Raw genomic sequence first — 6,000 nt, forward strand, 5'->3', positions numbered from 1 at the left:
AGATAAACAAAGAAAAATCAGAATTGCTCTGGCTATTAAACAGGCTTCCGGATACACCCTTAGAAGATAATTTTAAAGTAATCACTCACACTTTTAAATATTTGGGTATCACACTGTCCTGGGATCCAAGCCAATGGTATGGATTAAATCACAAACCGTTATTGAAGGCCCTGAAGCGAATGCTAGAGACCTGGCATCCGCTGCCAGTCTCCATGTCAGGAAGGGTAGGGCTGATCAAAATGATCCTATTCCCCAAGTTGCTATATACCCTGCAGATGCTCCCAGAACTATTGCACAAACAAGATCTCAGGACATTGAATAAAGGAATATTACATTTTATCTGGAGGGGGAAAAAACATAGAATAAATTATCAAAAGATGACATGCAGGCCGGAGGTTGGGGGCTTGGGGCTACCAAACATAGAACACTATAATTGGGCGGCAGTTACCAAATATGTTATGGATTGGCTGACAGATGGGGGGCGTTTCACTAATAGCAAGCTAGAGGAAGAATATATTAAACCATGGTCGCTCAAAATGCTACCGCACATGACTCGAACGCAAGTAGATGCCATACTGGGGAAGGAACCACTGTTCAGTGGCCCTATAGGGGCCTGGAGAAGGGTGTGCGGATCCCTTGGGATCTCACCGCACCACACAGTATTCTTACCGCTGGGGGGTAATCCAGACTTCCCAGCTGGGTTCACCACGAAACCATTCAAACTATGGGGAGACCGGGGGGTGACATCTCTTAAACACATCCTTTCTGCGGACGGAGTGACAATCAAACTGTTTGGAGAACTACAAAGAGAGTATGGCTTACCCAATACCCATCACTTTGCTTATCTCCAAGTGAGACACTATGTGCAGAATCTGTTGAGATCTGGAAAGATGCCAGACAAGGATTGCGACGTTTACAAACTATTGACACTAACACAGGGGGGGCTGACATCCATTTCTCACACATATGTAGTCCTGCAAAAAAAAGCAAACAACGCAAATTTGACCCACCTACAGAACACTTGGACTACGCTAATGGGAAAGGAACTCACTGATACTTGTATTGGGCAGAGTTTCACAAAGGTGAGAGAGGCCACACTATCAAACGAAATAAGGGAATCTCATATTAAAGTGCTCCACAACGCATACATCACACCTAAACTATTCCATAAATGGAAGCATGACACATCAGGCCTATGCCCAAAGTGCTCGAATGCCAACCCAAACATTTTACACATGATGTGTCAATGCCCAAGATTGGCAAAATTTTGGGGGATGACACGGAGATGGCTGGAGAGGAGTACCGGGGAAAAGGTTAGCTTGACACCTGAAATGGTGATACTCTTACATACACAAGACAAGATCCAAAAGCACAGCAACTACATACACAATGTAATCTTACACGCCAGGAAACTGATTCTCCAACAATGGCTGGCACAGACACCACCTCACATAACCCAACTCAAGGAAGGATTGAGAAAACAGATGATATGTGAACAAATAGACACTCAGGGAGACATCACAAGGAGAACAAAGAAGTTCATGACCAAATGGGAACCACTCATTAACACACTAGATATCCACCATCAGAAACAGGTCATTTATCCTTTTAAGGATACGGAATACATATTAAATGCACAATTGAGAGGACAATGGAACATTTTCACATAGTATCAAATCAGCTAAGAGAGGCTAAGGATAGCCCTTAGAGAAGTGAGATGGGAGAGCTCTGGGGGCGGTGCCTGGAGGAGAGACGGCTTGTAATATTCTGAGAGAACAATGAAAGAACACAGACTAAGGGACAGGAGAGAGGGGAAGGTAAAATGAAGAAAGTTTTAACATTATGGAACTTCCAGTACAAATATCTCCGCAGCAGAGAGAGAGGATTGGAGAGGAAGGAGCTTAGTGAGCCACACAGTTTACCCCACGATTTAGGGTCTGGTTGGTAGTGAGGGAGAGGCAGGAGGTGAGGGAGAAAGGAGAGAATAAAAGAGAAAAAAAACAGTGTGACCGAAGTGATGAAAATTATGGATATACTGTTATGCTGAAAGTTTGTGTAACTATTGTTTTCTTGTGATCAATGTTTATGGTTGATTTGTCACTGAAAGTTGCACTGGAATGAATAAATAAAGTATTTTAAAAAAAAAATACAAGTGTAAAAAAAGCGTCACAAGAACTGCCAAAACACCATATACATCAGGATTTAGGCAATACAATTACAGATATTGCTCCAAGTGAGCTAAACAAAATACCAGAGACAGTGGTGAGGAATGCAGAAACTTAACCACAAAACCTCCCGCTTGAATGTCCAGCATATGTTGCTCTCCCTTTAGGTGTGCAGGTACTTGCAAGGACGCCACTTAAAAGATATATCCGACGTACGTTTCGCTAATAAGCTTTATCAAGGAATGGTGTACGCATGTCCAAAGTTCTTATTTAAATTATTAAGGTCCGGTAAACCGGATATCCGGTATCTAGTCCTCCATTTTGAAAGTGGGCATAACATATTACCAGAGGTCAATATCTGGCTGTATTAGAGTGCAGGATTTTTTCAAGTGAGAACATTTACCAATATATATGCAAACATCGGTTAAGGACAAAACCAGTTTAACAAACATTACATACTAAAGATATCTATTGCAGTTAATGTTATTAAAAGCACTTAAAGTGTGCCATATCGGTAAATAGCATTTGCATTTATTGTGTACCATATCGGCAAATGCATTCACATCCTCATGACACCTATTGTTAAGTTTATATTGTATATGAAACTAACATGTACTAATATTCAAATTTTCTGATCTACTTATCTCTCCTCACTCGTAATATCAAACAGGAAATTTCTTATGTATATATGTGATCAAACTGTTAACATTCCACTGACTGTAGTTCTCGTTCTTTTCTAGCCCTATTTACAAGTGGGAATGTGTCAAACTGTGTACTTCCATAATTGCCAGTTTAGTATATTGTTCTCATCTTGCTACCAATGTTGCAAATACTTAGTCATTGCAAGTGAGCCTTTATATATTTGCATCATATGGCAGCAATTGTAAAGAAAGGACTACTGAAGGATGTGCTAGTGGTATTTATAAAAAATGATGCAATTCAAAATCCTTGTTCAGGCCGCTTGGTATGAAACTATCTAAAATATGAATCCATTTCATCTCCAAACGGCCCAACTGATTTTGTATGTCACCTCCTCTCCAGTCATATTCTACCTTCCTAATGCCCAGAAATTCCAGATCTTCTATCTTTCTGTTATGTTTTTTATCAAAGTGTGCCGATAATGTGTGTTTCTGGTACCCCTTTACTATATTGTAAATATGCTCATTCAATCTGGTTTTAAGAAGCCTCGAGGTGTGACCTATATAGATTAAATTGCACGTGCAGCGTAACATGTATACTACGTTCTTGCTGTTACATGTGATATCATAACTTTTACTCCCATCAGTAGAATGAAATTTATTACATAGTTTGGGTCCCTTTTTCATTCTCTTACAAGCATTACAGAACTAACACCTTCTAAATCCCTTTTGTGGTGATGGTAACCAACTTTTATTTGAACTTTTATCCTCTATAATGTTCATCTTATGGGATATTTGTAGTTTTAAATTCGGAACCTTTCTGAACATTATACTAGGTCTTTCTCCTATAAATTCAGCTAGACTAGGGTCTCTAGATAAAATGCCCCAATGTTTTTGAATAATTTCTCTAACTTCTTTACTTTGTGTACTATGTTGTAGAATTAATCTATTTACTGAGTTATCATTAAATTTGCAATCACCCTTAGATTTATATTGCAGTAAATTCTTCCTTTCTAATTTTGATACTTCCTCTATTTTTTCTTCTAGAAAAATGCTGGAATAGTTCTTTTCTATAAATCTTTCTTTCAATATCTTAGATTGAGTTTGAAACACTGCTGCATCTTTACAGTTCCGTCTTAGGCAGACAAATTGTCCCTTCGGTATATTTTTCAACCAGTGCCTTTGATGACAACTGTTTAGGCTGATATCATTGTTTACATCAATACTCTTAAATTTTTGTTTTGTTTTTAATGTATTGTCCTCTATGTAGATTTCTAAGTCAAGAAAATCTACTTTCTTTCTACTTTGATTCCACGTTAATGTTATGTTAAATTCATTATTTTTCAGATATTCTTTAAATTCATTCAGTTGACATTCACTTCCTGACCAAATCAGGAACAAATCGTCTATGTAGCTATGATAGGACACCAGATATTGCGCCCAGGGGGAATTATAGATGTATAGATTTTCCCAATTTGCCATATACAAATTGGCATAACTGGGCGCAAATCTGGTGCCCATCGCCGTACCGCTTATCTGTAGGTAGTATTCCTTATTGAACCAGAAATAGTTAGTTTGTCAGGAAGTGAATGTCAACTGAATGAATTTAAAGAATATCTGAAAAATAATGAATTTAACATAACATTAACGTGGAATCAAAGTAGAAAGAAAGTAGATTTTCTTGACTTAGAAATCTACATAGAGGACAATACATTAAAAACAAAAAAATGTTTTAAGAGTATTGATGTAAACAATTATATCAGCCTAAACAGTTGTCATCAAAGGCACTGGTTGAAAAATATATCGAAGGGACAATTTGTCCGCCTAAGACGGAACTGTAAAGATGCAGCGGTGTTTCAAACTCAGTCTAAGATATTGAAAGAAAGATTTATAGAAAAGAACTATTCCAGCATTTTTCTAGAAGAAAAAATAGAGGAAGTATCAAAATTAGAAAGGAAGAATTTACTGCAATATAAATCTAAGGGTGATTGCAAATTTGATGATAACTCAGTAAATAGATTAATTCTACAACATAGTACACAAAGTAAAGAAGTTAGAGAAATTATTCAAAAACATTGGGGCATTTTATCTAGAGACCCTAGTCTAGCTGAATTTATAGGAGAAAGACCTAGTATAATGTTCAGAAAGGTTCCGAATTTAAAACTACAATTATCCCATAAGATGAACATTATAGAGGATAAAAGTTCAAATAAAAGTTGGTTACCATCACCACAAAAGGGATTTAGAAGGTGTCAGTTCTGTAATGCTTGTAAGAGAATGAAAAAGGGACCCAAACTATGTAATAAATTTCATTCTACTGATGGGAGTAAAAGTTATGATATCAATCAGTTTATCACATGTAACAGCAAGAACGTAGTATACATGTTACGCTGCACGTGCAATTAAATCTATATAGGTCACACCTCGAGGCTTCTTAAAACCAGATTGAATGAGCATATTTACAATATAGAAAAGGGGTACCAGAAACACACATTATCGGCACACTTTGATAAAAAACATAACAGAAAGATAGAAGATCTGGAATTTCTGGGCATTAGGAAGGTAGAATATGACTGGAGAGGAGGTGACATACAAAATCAGTTGGGCCGTTTGTAGATGAAATGGATTCATATTTTAGATAGTTTCATACCAAGCGGCCTGAACAAGGATTTTGAATTACATAATTTTTTTATAAATACCACTAGCACATCCTTCAGTAGTCCTTTCTTTACAATTGCTGCCATATGATGCAAATATATAAAGGCTCACTTGCAATGACTAAGTATTTGCAACATTGGTAGCAAGATGAGAACAATATACTAAACTGGCAATTTTGGAAGTACACAGTTTGACACATTCCCACTTGTAAATAGGGCTAGAAAAGAGCGAGAACTACAGTCAGTGGAATGTTAACAGTTTGATCACATATATACATAAGAAATTTCCTGTTTGATATTATGAGTGAGGAGAGATAAGTAGATCAGAAAATTTGAATATTAGTACATGTTAGTTTCATATACAATATAAACTTAACAATAGGTGTCATGAGGATGTGAATGCATTTGCCGATATGGTACACAATAAATGCAAATGCTATTTACCGATATGGCACACTTTAAGTGCTTTTAATAAGATTAACTGCAATAGATATCTTTAGTATGTAATGTTTGTTAAACTGGTTTTGTCCTTAACCGATG

This window comes from Bombina bombina, chromosome 2, assembly GCF_027579735.1.
Source record: "Bombina bombina isolate aBomBom1 chromosome 2, aBomBom1.pri, whole genome shotgun sequence".
NCBI classification, from domain to species: Eukaryota; Metazoa; Chordata; class Amphibia; order Anura; family Bombinatoridae; genus Bombina; species Bombina bombina.